This window comes from Cynocephalus volans, chromosome 8 (assembly GCF_027409185.1).
Source record: "Cynocephalus volans isolate mCynVol1 chromosome 8, mCynVol1.pri, whole genome shotgun sequence".
Lineage (NCBI taxonomy): Eukaryota > Metazoa > Chordata > Mammalia > Dermoptera > Cynocephalidae > Cynocephalus > Cynocephalus volans.
The window spans coordinates 105,407,240-105,422,720 of NC_084467.1; the positions used below are offsets into that span (position 1 = coordinate 105,407,240).

Below are 15,481 nucleotides of genomic sequence, written 5' to 3' on the forward strand. Positions count from 1 at the left end.
GAGATCTTCCTGGTGTTTCCAAAGTAGGGATCATCAAATTAATTCAAATTATCCTCATACAGTAAAAGTAGGGAAAGGGTCAAGGGCAATTAATTTTTCACAATTTATCATCAGTAATTATATAAGAAGGATAGCATACTTCAGGATTTGGTTCTCTTCATTCATATTCATGACAATCGCTAAGAAAGGGCCAGATTTCAAATTGGGGAAAAAGCAAAAATGTATCTAAATGTAATATTTTCTTATGTTGTGAAACCACAAACAAAATAACAATATGACCTGGTTTAGCCACAGAAAAACAAAGGCATGAATAATAAAGTGGCCTATTGGCCATCCACAAACAAGTCAGCAGGGAGGAGTAGAAAAGAACTGAAGATTTCTGACCCTCTAACTGTATAAGTAAAGACAAGAGTAATCTAAAGTTACAGCAGTCTTGCTCACCACTGTAAAACAAAGCCTGACACATTGTATGTGCTCAATGCATATTTGTTGAATGTATGAACAATATCAAAGACTGCAGAAAAAATATGGCCATTAGATTTGGCAACTGACTTGTTGGTGATCTAGGCAAAAGCAGTTTCAAGGGAGTGGTTGGGATAGAAGCTAAATAAATTATAGTGGGCTGAAGAGTGAGACTAGGAAGCAGGATATGAAGACAGATATACAAGAAGCATAAAAGAGTGGTTAAGGGCTCTACCTCCAGAGCGAGGCTGCCTGGGTCTGAATGCTAGTTCTGCCACTTATCTGGGTGACCATGGATAGGCGACTTAACCTTTCTGTGCCTCAGTTTCATTAACAATACAATGAAGTTAAGAATAGTATCCACCTGACAGTGCTTAGAACACTAAGAAGCACTCAAGGAACTGGAATCATTATAAATAACTTTTAGAAATACTTTTGTTTTGCTTTAACGTTTTATTTTGAGATCATTGTAAAACTTACATTCAGTTGTAAGAAATAATACAGAAAGATCCTGTATACTCTTTTCCCAGTTTTCCCCAATGGCAACATCTTGCATAACTACAGTCTATTATCACTAGCAGGAAACTGAATTTGATACAATCCATCCATCCACCCTATTTAGATTTCACCAGTTTTACATGCATCAATGGTATTGGTGTATTTAGTGCTATACAATTTTATCACATGTGTAAGACATTTGTTTTGTAAGGAAGGATAGAGATGGGATAACTCATAGGGATTAGAGAGTAAAAATTTTGTTTTGTTTTTTACAGTGGGATAGATCTGTCTATGTATTGAGTAGGAGGAGAGCCATTGAAAATATAAGAAAGGGGATAATTCAAAGAACAATATTCCTGAAGGGGGAAAAGAATGGTACCTGCTGTGCATTGACTGAATTGTGTCCTCAAAAGTTCATATATTAGAAGCTTAATTCTGACTATAACTGTTGAAAGTAGGAAATCCTATTACTGTAATTGAAAGTGAGGCCTTGGAGATGTGATTAGATTGTAGTACCATACTGTAGTGAATGGATTAATAATGGTGGTCAGGGGCATGGTTCTGTGGGCTTTATAAGGACAGAACATGACAGCCTCTCGCTCTGCTCTGACATTTTCTGCCATGGGAGACCCTTGCATTGCTGTAAAGCCACCACAAAGAAGATCCTCACCAGAGGTGTTGCCTGGACTTTGACTTCCCAGCCTCTGAAACTGTAAGCAAAGAATTTTGTTTTCTTACAAATTATCCAGTCTCATGTATTTTGTTATAAGCAACAGAAATGAACTAATAAAGTACCCTACACAGGTAAAAATATGGATGACTGAAACATCTTCCACTGAAACAGGAGAGGAGAAAAGTACAGATGAGGATATATCTTGTAAGCCAGGAGTGGAGAACAGAAAGTTTTAGAGGAATTCACATCTAATGAGCTCTGTTATCTCTGAAAATAGAATACAGAGGATTAGAAACAAATGGGCAAGAAATAGAATCAACAGAATTGCTGGGTTTGATAGAAAGAAACAAAAGATCTTCTGGAATGGAGTTAAAAAAGGCTTGATGTTTTGTAAACATTTTTATAAATGAAAGAGGAAAAGTGATGCATAAAATATACTGTTAGGGAAACACTGACATTCTTCACAGTAGACTAAAATGTTCTACCTAAATAATAGGAAGTATTTTTTAAATTTGCAGAAAAAATTAAATCAGTTGACTTCATTTTAAATTGCCTTTAGTCAGCAAGGATTTTTAACAGGATCCCAAAAGTACTAAACATAAATCAAAAAACCTTGATAAATTAAACTACTTTAAAATTAAGAACTCTGTCAAACATCACCACTTAAAGAACGAAAAGGTAAGCCACAGAGTGGAAGGAAATATTTGTAATACCTACACAGAATATATTGGTATACAGAATACGTAAAGGACTCTTACAAATTTGTAACAAAAAAGCAGATGAAAATTAGCCAAAAATATGAATAAGGAATTCACACAAATATATCCAGATGACAAGTTAATATATCAGAATATACTCAACATCATTAATAATCAGAGAAATGCAAATTGCATGAATTAAATGCAATAAAGCCACAAGACAGTACCACTACATATTCATCAAAATGACTAAAGTGAAAAATCTGACAGTATCAAGTATGACAAGGATGCTGAGCAAATGCAACATTTATTCATACACTGCTCAGGGGATGTAAATTGGCATACCAGCTTTGGAAAACTGGCAGTATCCACTAATGCTCAATATTCACACATCCTATGACCCAGGTATTCCATTTCTAGGTATAGATCCAACAGAAATGTGTGCATATGTTCCCCAAATATATGTTCAATAACATATTGCAACAGCTCCAAATTCTAAACAATCCAAATGCCCATGTATAGTAGAATAGGTGAATTATGGTATATTCTTACAACGGACTACTACGGCAATGAGGATGAGTGAACAGTTACATGTAACATGAATGAATTTCATAAACATAATGTTGAGTAAAAGAAGATACACACTGAATGAAAAGAGTACATATTAAATAATTCCATTTATATAATATTTTTAAATGGGTTGTCTTGGGGGATAGGGTAGTTAGTGATTAGAAGGGGGAATGAAGGGTATTCTGGGTACTAGTTACAAGGGTGTGTTTAGTTTATGAAAACAAATTGAGCTATATACACACATGATTTTGCATTATTCTGTGTGTTTATTATACGTAATATAAAGTTTACATAAAAAACTTTGAAAATGTGAATATAAAAATTGAATCATGAAATAAAGAACTTAATAGATATGATAAATATTAGATTTCTTATAGTTGAAGAGAAAATTATAAAATAGAATGGAAAAAAATCACTCATCACAGGAATAGATGGTTCCCAAATCAAAGCCAACTCTAGATCCTTCCAACATGGTTGAGGGGGAGAATGGGTTCCCATCATTGAAGAAAGATAAAAATACCAGAGCCACCACTGTGTTTGATGAGACTTCCCCACCCTATTCTCACATAAATCCATTCCAATCACGTTTTCACCTCAACCACTCCATCATGTTATCAACGCTAATGGTTAAGGTGCAGTTGTCATCTTTCTCTGCTTCACCTACCTTGATACATTTTCTTCACCTGGCTCCTCAAGACACTGCATTTTAGTTGTTCTTTCTCCCTTTTTCAATAGTTGCTCTTCTCAGTCTCCTTTTGTTGGTTACTTCTCTTCCCCTCACTTCTTAATATTATTGACACCCAGGTTATAGCCCTTGTTCCTTTACTTCTATTCTGTTTTATACCCATTCCCTTTGCAATTTCAGTTCATCTCATTGTTTTAAATATAATCTGTATAGCCGATGACTTCTGAATTTATAACTCTAGCCAGTCCTCTCTGAGAAACTTCAGACGTATATATCCAGCTGTCTACTTAGCCTCTCTGTGCGGATATCTAATGGACATCTCAAGCTCAGCACATCCACAACTAAACTGATTCTCTATCCCAAACTGCTCTATCCATAGTTGTCCCATTTCTTCTGATGGCAACTTCATCCTTGCAGTCACTCAGGCAAAATCCTTGGGGTCATCCCTCACTCCTCTTATTCTCTCACACTCCCTTATCTAATCCATCTGCAAATCTTGTTGCTTCTACCTTCATACTATATTCAGAATCTCACCACTTTTCACCACTTCTACTGCTAAAAACACTGTGCTCTGAGGGACCATCAACACTCACCTGGATTTCTGTAATAACTTTCTGATTGGTCTCCCTGCTCTCACCCTAGCTCCCCTACAATTTACTCTTAAAGCAGCTGAAGGGACCCTTTTAAAACATGTGAGGGGTTTTCAAAAATTTCATGGAAGGATTTGTCTTATCTTTTAATTCCATTTTTCCATGAACTTTTTGAAGTACCCTCATAGATCATGTCACTTCTCTGTTCAAAATCCTTCACTTACTACCCATTTCTGAGAGTAAAAGCCAAAGTCCTCATCATGGCGTATAAGACCAAGCATGATGGTCGTCTTCCTTTGAACACTGTCATCTCTGTTCTGCAAATCCTACTCCTCACTCCCATTGCTCCTCTTCTCCAGTCATGTTGGCCTTCTTGTCCTCCCTGAACACACTGGGTACACACTCGCCTTAGGGGCTTTGCACTGGCTCTTTTTACTGATAGGAATTCTCTTCCCCTAGATGTTCATCCGGCTAACTCCCTCACCTTAGGTCTTTGCTCAAAATATTATCTTATCAAGGGGCTTACCCAGGCAGACCATACTGAAATAGCAATCTGTCCCCCTCAACCCACTCTCAGTTCTTCTTCATCTTTTTCCTATCACTTATCGTCTCCTAATATACCCTATATTGGGCTTATTATTATGGTTATTATTTATTTTATGTTATCCCAACAGAACATAAATCTGATGGCACAGATTTTTGTCTGATTTATTCACTGATATAACTTGAGTACCTAGAACATAGTAAGTGCTCAATAAGTATTTATTAAATTAATGCATGAATTAAATTAACAGTTCATTTACAGGGAAATGTCTAAGGAAAATGTCACACATGTATATAATGTCATATTGCACAACACATAAAAGAAATGAGCTAAATGTATATGCAGGTACTTCAAAAAGTTCATGGAAAGATTTGTATTACCTTTAATTCTATCTTTCCTTTTTCCACAAACTTTTTAAAGTACGCTTGTATGTATAGACACAGGTAGATCACAAAAAGACACTGTTGATTAAAAACGGAAAACTGCAGAAAGGTACTATAATATGCAATTTACATAAAAATTTTTAAACCATACAAAACAAAATTATTATATACTGTTCATAGAATTATACATGAAGACAAGTGTAAAAAATGGGCTAGATTGATACACACAAAACCCAAGACTTTAGTTGCCTGAGGCAGAGGAAAGGGATGTGAGGAGGAGGGGTAAAGGGAATGGGCAAGGGAAAGGACTACAGGGACTTTCAATTCACATGTAATTTTTTTTTTTTTAATATAAGAAAGTCTAAGGAAATACGACAAAATGTTAACAATATTCATCTTTGATATTGGGAAAATGAATGTTTCTTATATCATTCTCTGTATTTTGAAAAAAAATTTTTAATATTTAATTAACAAAAAGAGTAGAGGGTAGCATGATTCCAAAAGATATGGCCACTGGGTATCAACCAAACCCATTCAAGCAATTAGCTGTTTCAGTAAATTCTGGATGACATCTCTAAGATACTTACTCTGTGTCCTTTAGGATTTTACTTTTTCCCACATAAATGTTATCTTCCCAGGAATCAGGTCCTATAAGTTTTAGTTAGGACACTTGGAAGACTATGCAGACTCACAAATTCCCATCTATTACTTCCGCTTGTTAAGCTAGCAATTTCATGCTGAGTTATTTTTATTAGACTCTTATCATCCCCATGACAAATCCATTTAACAGGAACCTTGCTTGGGGTTCTGATTTTAATTAGAAGAACTCTGTATCATCAGTTCTCTTCAACTGGTCTGCATCCTGTCAGTACTTGTGTTTGCCAATGAACATCTGTCTGTATACATTTGGAGTTTCCTACACTTTCTCTTAGTCCAATACTTTCAAAGTAAAGTAAGTAGATTTTAGAAGCATGTACCTAATTTAAAAGTCACCTCCACCTAAATTCTATTGCTTATTGTGTGTGTTTGTGTGTGTTGTGCTTCTTTATCTGAAGCAATATATTTACCAGCTTTTGCTAGACTATATTGGGTAACAAACAAGTCCCCCATTTTTTTTTTTTTCTCTGGCTGGCCAGTTGGGGAATCCAAACCCTTGACTTTGGTGTTACAACACCACACTAACCAACTGTGCTAACCACTAGCCCCTGCAAATTTAAGTGGTTTACAGAAATTGATTCTTTCTTGTTCACATTACACATTGGTAACTATAGATTAGCTATAAACCTGCTTTACATATCTTTTCATTCCAGGACCCAAACTGAAGGAGTAGCCCTTATCCATAATACTCCATTCTCACATGTCAGAAGGAAAAACAGCAAGAGAGCTAGAGCAAACATGAAATGGCTTTTAAAGATTCTTCCTGATCATGATGAACATCATGCCCACTCACTTTCCATTAGCAGAGCAAGTCACATGCACAAGCATCAGAGGGAAGGAGGTGAGTCTTCTCCCACAGGATGCACTGTCAGTCACATGGCAATGAGTGAAGACAGAATCCTCCTACACGGGGGTCAGGAAACTACTGCTCTCAGGCCACATTTGGTCTGTGGACTGTTTCTGTTCAGCCCATGGACTAAGAATGTCTTTTCCATTTTACAAGGGTAGTCAAATTTTAAAAAGAGAAGAAAAAGAAGAAAGAGAAGGAAGAGGAGGAGGAGAGGAAGAAGGAGAAGACAGAGAAGAGGTGGTGGCAGTGGCAACAGTGACAGAGACCACTTGTGGTCTGCAAAGCCTAAAATGTTTACTATCCCTTTACAGAAAAAGTTTGTTAATATCTGCTCTTACAGGAAACGAAAATGAATAAATAGGAATAATAACCTACCGCAAGCACCACCCCCAAAATTACTCCCTTGAGGAATGATAAGGGAGCTGGCCTGTAGAGAATTTGATGGCAGTGACTTTTCATCAAACCTTTCTTTTCAATAAGTTTTTATTTTAAATTTCCATGTGAATATATCTGATGGCCCTAGAAATTTAGGTCCAACAAAATAATGAAAGTTTTTTTAGACCACATCAAAATTTAAAACTCCTCTGCATCAAAAGACACAATCAACAGAGTACAAAGGCAACCTACAAAATGGAAGAAAATATTAGCAAATAACATATCTGATGAGCAGTTAACATCCATAATATATAAAGAACTCCTATAACAACAAAAAACAACCCCACTGAAAAATGAGCAAAGAACTTGAATAGACATTTTTCCAAAGAATATATACAAATGGCCAAGAAGCATATAAATAAGATGCTCACTATACGCATCATTAGGGAACTGCAAATCAAAACCACAGTGTGAAATCAACTCATATCCATCAGTATGACTGCTGTATATAAAAACAAAACAAAAACAGAAAATAGGTATTGGTGAGGACATGGAGAAATTAGGACTCTTCTTGTATGTTATTGGTGGAAATGTAAACTGTGCAACTGCTATGGAAAATAGTATGACAGTTCCTCTAAAGATTAAAAATAAAAGGACCACATGATCCAACAATTCCATATATATACATAAGAACTGAAAGCAGGGTCTCACAGAAATATTTGTTCAGTCATGCTCATAGCAGCATCATTCACAATAGCCAAAAGGTGGAAGCAGCTCAAATGTCCACTGATGGATGAGTAGATAAACAAAATGTAGTATATATACATAATGGAATATTATTCAGCCTTAAAAAGGAAGGAAATTTTGGCAAATGCTACAATATGGATAAACTTGGAGGACATCATGCTATGGGAAACAAGCCAGCCATAAAAGCACAAGGACTGTATGATTTTACTTACATGAGGTATACGTTTGAGTGGAGACCATATTCTCTGACTAAAATGCAATGAAATTAGAAATAGACTTTTTAAAAGAACCTAAGTTTAAAAAAAAAGCCATGTATTTGGAAATGAAAACACACACTTCTAAATAAAAAAATAGATCAAAGAAAAAATAATAGTGAAAATGAGAAATTATTTAGAACTGAGTTACAATGAAAATACTACATATTACATCTTTTGCAGATGCTGATAAAACAGAACTTAAAAGGAAATTTATAGTCTTGAATGTTTATATTACAAACGATGAATGGGTGAAAATTAAATAGTAAAAGAATAAACAAAGAAGCAATTTCAAAGAAAATAGAAGAGCTGACCAGAACCCATTGACATGGAACCCCAGGTTATCAAGTGCAAGGCTGCAGTTCCCTGGGAGGCTGGAAAGCATCTCTGCATAGAGGAGATAGAAGTGGCACCCCCAAAGGCTCATGAAGTTCGAATTAAGATCATTGCCACTGCGGTTTGCCACACCGATGCCTATACCCTGAGTGGAGCTGATCCTGAGGGGCGTTTTCCAGTGATCTTGGGACATGAAGGTGCTGGAATTGTGGAAAGTGTTGGTGAAGGAGTTACTAGGCTGAAAGCAGGTGATACTGTCATCCCACTTTACATCCCACAGTGTGGAGAATGCAAATTTTGTCTAAATCCTAAAACGAACCTTTGCCAGAAGAATCAAGGGAAAGGATTAATGCCAGATTGTACCACCAGATTTACTTGCAAAGGAAAGACAATTTTACATTACATGGGAACCAGCACATTTTCTGAATACACAGTTGTGACTGATAGCTCTGTTGTCAAAATAGATCCTTTAGCACCTTTGGATAAAGTCTGCCATCTGGGTTGTGGCATTTCAGCTGGTTATGGTGCTGCTGTGAACAGTGCCAAGGTGGAGCCTGGCTCTACTTGTGCCGTCTTTGGCCTAGGAGGAGTTGGATTGTTGGTTATTATGGGTTGTAAAGTGGCTGGTGCATCCTGGATCATTGGTGTGGATATCAATAAAGACAAATTTGCAAAAGCCAAAGAGTTTGGAGCCTCTGAATGTATTAACCCCCAGGACTTCAGTAAACCCATCTAGGAAGTGCTCATCGAGATGACTGATGGAGGAGTGGACTTCTCCTTTGAGCGTACTGGCAATGGTCATGAGAGCAACACTTGAGGCATGCCACAAAGGCTGGGGTGTCAGCGTGGTGGTTGGAGTAGTTGCCTCAGGTGAAGAAATTGCCACTCATCCATCCCAGCTGGTAACCGATCACACGTGGAAAGGCACTGCCTTTGGAGGATGGAAGAGTGTAGAAAGTGTCCCAAAGTTGGTGTCTGAATATATGTCCAAAAAAATAAAAGTTGATGAATTTGTGACTCACAATCTGCCTTTTGACCAAATTAACAAAGCCTTTGAACTGATGCATTCAGGGAAGAGCATTCGAACTGTGGTAAATATTTAAATTCAAAAGAGAAAAACATGTCCATCCTATACCTAAGTCTCTTGATCTGATGGGAGCAGCTCTTCCAAGTTCACAACCTCTTAGACCGTCAGTAGACATAGCATTATGTGTGTAATTCATAAATCTCTCTAATCATGGACAAGGTTAATACAGTCATAAATCTGTTTTCTGAACTCTCCTTCACATAAGTAATTGCTAGCTCATTAAGGAATATTTTAACATAACAAAAGCAATTTCTGCAAAAAAAAAAAAAAAAAAACCAAAGAAAATAGAAGAGGGAGGAGATAATGAAAGTAATGAAATAGAAGAGAAGCCTAACAAAACCAAGTCTGTTCTCTAAAAACCTCTGTCAAACTCTAGCAAAACTCACCAAGGGGAAATAAAAGAAGAAGGGCACTTATTTTTTTTTTTTTTTTTTTTTAGCTTTTGAGTTTTGGGTGGTTTATTACTTAGAAAAAGTTGGCTGATACATATAATAAGCATAGTTTTTTTTAAAAAATGCCAATAAATTCAATATTTGTAGTTTTTGTGAGTCTACTTCTTTTGCCTTTTTTCCCCAGCTGATTCTTACTCGTGGTGCTTGTTTCTCCTATTGTTTTTGACTGTGTACTGTTCATTTACTTTTCTTTCTTTGTGTGTGTGTTGTTTGTATCAGATTTTTTATTTTAACTTCTCAACATACATTGTAGTTGATTTCCATGTCCCTTTACCTGTTCCTCTTTAGCCCCTCCCTCTCTTCCCCTCCCCCACTACATCGTATCTGTTCACTTGTCTTAACAAGTTCAAGGAATTGTTGTGATTGTTGTGTCTTCTCCCTCCACACCCTTTATTTGTTTGTATATTTATTTATTTATTTATTTATTTTTATCTCCCACAAATAAGTGAGAACATGGGGTATTTCTCTTTCTGTGCCTGACCTGTTTCATTTAATATAATTTTCTCTAAGTCCATCCATGTTGCTGCAAATGTTAGTATTTCATTCTTTTTTAGTGCAGAGCAATATTCCATTGTGTAGATATACCACAGTTTCCTTATCCACTCACCTGATGACGGACATTTGGGCTGGTTCCAACTCTTGGCTATTGTAAACAGTGCTGCAATAAACATGGGAGTACAGGTATCCCTTCAGCATATTGATTTCCATTCCTCTGGGTATATTCCCAGCAGTAGAGTAGCTGGGTCATAAAGTAGATATAATCTGTAATTGTTTGAGAAACCTCCATACCATTTTCCATAAAGGCTGCACCATTTTGCAGTCCCACAAACAGTGTATGAGAGTTCCTTTTTCTCTGCAACCTCACCAGCATTTATCATTCTCAGTCTCTTGTATATTAGCCATCCTAACTGGAGTGAGATGGTATCTAAAAGTGGTTTTGATTTGCATTTCCCAAATGCTGAGTGATGTTGAGCATTTTTTCGTGTGTCTGTTGGCCATTTGTATATCGTCCTTTGAGAAATGCCTTTTTAGCTCCTTTGCCCATTTTTTGATTGGGTTATTTGGTTCTTTGCTGTAAAGTTGTTTGAGTTCCTTGTATATTCTGGATATTAATCCTTTGTCAGATGTATATTTTGCAAATATTTCCTCCCACTCTGTTGGTTGTCTTTCCATTCTGTTGATTGTTTCTTTTGCTGTGCAGAAGCTTTTTAGTTTGATATAATCCCATTTGTTTATTTTTCCTTTGGTTGCCTGTGCTTTTGGGGTCATATTCATGAAGTCTGTACCCAATCCTACTTCCTGGAGTGTTTTCCCTATGTTTTCTTTAAGGAGTTTTATTGTTTCAGGATGTATAAAAAGTTTGTTCTCTACAAAATTAAGAGAGTAGCCTCTAGCAAAATTCATCAAGGGGAAACAAAGGAAGAAGGGCACTTAAAAAAAAAACCCCACAAAAGGTGATGATAGTGATAAAATTTCAGCTTTCCAGCAAAAATTAGAATTTTAGAAAACTTGTAACCATCACTATGTGCTAGACAGTTTCCCAATATTCAATATGTTTCCTCATGACATCTGTGATGATATTAGCCAATGTGATATTTTTAATATTGTAAGTAAAATGTGCCAGAATTTGTAAGATCCATATAACTCAGTCTTAAATGTGAAAAGCAAAACTTAAAACACTTAGGAGATAATAAAGAATAGCTTTATGACATTAGGCCAGAGAAGAAACACCCCAGAAACATACAACTGTAAAGGAAAAGATTTAATAGACTGCATTAAAGTGAAAACTTCTGTACAACAAAAGACATTTAACAATTAAAAAGACAAGCCACAGACTGAAAAAGGATAATACATACAAAGGATTAATATTCAGAAAATGTAAAGAATTTCTACAAATCAATAAGAAAATACAATTAAAAAATAGGCAAATATAAGCAACTAACAGAAGAAAACAAAAGGGCTAAAACATAAGAAAAAATGCTTAACCTAACCAGCATTCAGAGAAAGGCAAATTAAAGCAACAAGGAACTAGCATGTTCCATCAATCATAATGCCAAACATAAAATGTCTAATAACAACAAATATTGACAAGGACTTGGGCCAACAGGAACTCTCCTATTGGTGAGAATGTAAATTAAAATACCAATCTGAAGAGCAATTTGGCAACATCCAATGAGGTAGACAGTGTATATGTCCTATATACTCATGATTCTTCTCTTAGGTATATACAAGGGTACTTCAAACAGTTTGTGGAAAAACAGAATTGAAAGATAATGGGAATCTTTCCATGAACTTTTTGAAGTACCTTCATACACCGAGAGGAAGTCTTTCATGTGTACACTAAAAGGCACACACAAAATATGACCGCTGTAGTACTGTTTGCAATAACAAAAAGTTGGAAAGAAATGTAAATATGTTTGGCCAGAAAAATAGATAAATAAACCGTGACATGGCCAGACAATGGAATACTGTACAGCGGTCAAAATAAAAAAATCCCACCCATGTAACACTGCACCAAAAAATGTAGATGCAGGAACATATGTGCAGCATGATACCATTTACATAAAGTCTTAAAACATGTAAAACAAATAATACAGATCGTTTATGGCCACATCATATGCAATAAAAATATGAACACATACATGTGAATGATAAATATCAAATTGATATAGTGGTTACCTCTGTGGAGGCAGAGAGGAGAATGAGACTAGAGAGAGCTAAACAGAAAGTTTCTATTATACTTGTAATGTTTTATTTCTTAAAAACCAAAAACTACATGAAGCAAGTATACCAAAAGATTAGCGTTCCGAAAGGCAGTAATTCATCTTCATGCTTTTCTGACTGTTTGAAATGTTTCTTAAAAAGTCCCCCCAAAAATTCTGAAAGTATTTTATTATTGAGGATAAAGAGAGGCATTGTCACTAATTTGATCTCCATTTTCCAATCCCACTCTACCTATACAAATCCTTTACAGTATCAAGGAGGGTGGGGTGTGGGCAGTATGTTTATAGTGGGATAGAAAGTTAACATTTGCCAGGCATTATACATCATCTTATTTAAATCCCTATTAAGGGGGTTCAGAGAGCTTGAGTAACTTGCTCATTTTGTCACAACCAAGAACAGATGACAGTGAGATTCAAGCCAAGTATGTCTGGCATTAAAGCCTGTACTTTTTCCACCACTGCTCTGATAGTAAGAAAAGAACTCTTCCTGAAGGTATAATTAAGCTATGACCTGTTCCTATGTTTAAGACAGAGGCAATACAAATATTGCAACTTGCTCATCAAGTCACATAGGAATACAGATAAAGGTAAGGAAGTGATAAGAGTGGTGCTAAGTAGAAACTTTACAGAAAAGAAAATACATGAAAAGTTTGGTTATATAATAATTTCTCTAACTTATTATTTATGCCATGGGCCGTTTAGATCCTTATCTCCCCCTAGCAACTTTGGAGGTAATGTACATTTTTACAAATAAATTCCCTAAATCCATTAATCTATACAGGTCTTTGTTTATTCTCTTTCTATTATGAGCTGAATGTGTACCTGTTGTTGATAGCTAACAACTTTGAGAGTTCAACAAACATAAATACTCAAACATGCTCCCAAATTACCAGGATAAACAAAAACACCAGAGACTGTCCAATCTTAGGCTGTGGTTCTATACCTCTAAGATAAGGTATAATGAGTCAGGTCATCTGTGTAAAATGAGCCAAGAGGCACGTAGTCAGTTCCTCTGCCCTTCATTCATTGATTCTCCTATAGTCCCCTTTTTACTACTATTATTATTACTGTTGTTGATTTTAGTTTCCTGGGAAACAAAACATAACTCTAGAGAATGAGGCCACATTCCAAAGCTGAAGATTTCATTCTCCTCCCCTGACTATTCCCTGGACTGTTTTGGACCCTCTGTAACACGAGGTCTGATGTTCCAAACTGTCCTTTCTTCCTAGCCTCGGCAGGAAACCAGCACCTAAAGCTATGTCCTCCACTTTTTATCTTCCATCTGCAGAGTGATTAGATTGCAGAGAAAGTAAGATGTGAAGACCTCTACCTCAGAAACAGCTGTGGGACTCAGACTGGATCTGCACACAGGCTTGCTGAAAATAAAAGACCAGTGACTTTGGCATTGAGATGGAAACCTCTGCCAGACACACACTTAGATGCATGCTCTCTCGCGCGCGCGCACGTTCCCTCTCTCTCTCTCTCTCTCTCTCTCTCTCTCTCACACACACACGCACACACACACACACACATACACGTGCGCGCGCAAACACACCTTTCAGAGGAGAAAGTTTGTAAAATTCCCCACATATGGCAAACATATTTTAAAAGAAGCACCATGACTAGAGGCCAGTGGGAAAGAAAGAAAAAGAAAATAATGAGAAAAATCCTCAGTAAATCAAAATTGTTCCAGTCAGACTTCTGAGAAAAAATGCAAAGCATTGGAGATGAAAATTATTGGTAAAAAAAAAAGCATTATATTATAGCTAAATTCTTTCCCTATTTCAAATCGTTACTAGAATTTTTTCTGATGTACAACAATAGCACATGGGAGAATAATCTTTATAATTTAGCTGTAAGTACTTAGCTTAACACCATACACCTGAAAAGAGCACATTATATAATATAAAAAGAATATTTTTCTCTAACTCATAATTTTAAAAATTCTTAATTTTACTTGTACATAACTGTGTGTAAGGGGGTACAGCAGGATGAAGGTGTAACTAATTTTAACTAGCATTGGCTCCCCAAACTTTAAGTATAATTGTTTTCTACATTCCTATCCTCTTACATACTTAATGACCAATTAAATGCTTAAACTCCAATATAAACTAACAAAAAAACATTTAAAAAATGTAGATAAATGACCTCTAAGTCATCTGTCTCATGGAAATGTTAATATTCATCATACTTTCTCAAAATAAAACCAGAAAAAAAGTATTTCACTCTCTGCTGTAAAGAGTTATTGGTGAAAGTTAATCAGATCATCTGAACACAAAATAAACTAATGATAAAAGTCTTCATAGAGCTTCTGGTCAAGATGGTGGAATAGACGGTCCCAGCATCACTCTCTCCCACAAATCAACCAATTTACAACTATTAAAATGCAATGACAGCCAAGCTGGGGCCACTAGAGCTCAGGGGAAGAGGAGAAGAAACCTACAGAGTTCATGAAGGTGGGAGAAGCCATGATGAGAGAAAGAACTGCCCTGACCGTTTCGAGCCCTGGCCACTTCCAGGCTGAGGCTGGTGAGTGCATGGAACAGGAGCTGGCAAAAGCTGCAGCTGTGCCCTTCGGATGAAGTTTCTTGGAGGCTGCAGTGGAGAAGAGGGCCTGGGGACCACCAAGACCACTAACAGTGCTCCCGTGGCCCCACATAGGAGTGAGGAGCCACAGACAACTGAAAAAAGGAGCCACTCAGAGGCCGGTGAGTCATCACAAGGGACAGGTGCATGGCCTTTCCCATGGGAAGTGTTTGGAGCATGGGTGGTGGGGGAGACGGACCCACTAAGGGAACACTGGGGCACAGCATGTACAGCTCATCTGCCCCTCAATCAGAGTAGGACCACTCAGTGGAGACAAGTCAGGAATATAGAATTGCATAGGGTGCAGTTTG

The 15,481-nt window shown here is 36.7% G+C and overlaps 1 protein-coding gene and 1 pseudogene across 2 annotated transcripts in view; one reads left to right on the plus strand and one right to left on the minus strand.

The window, feature by feature from the left end:
- Positions 1-15,481, minus strand: part of WARS2 (tryptophanyl tRNA synthetase 2, mitochondrial) — a 98,600-nt gene that overhangs the window by 23,950 nt on the left and 59,169 nt on the right. The gene's annotated exons all lie outside the window — the stretch shown is intronic.
- Positions 8,306-9,443, plus strand: LOC134384781 (alcohol dehydrogenase class-3-like; annotated as a pseudogene).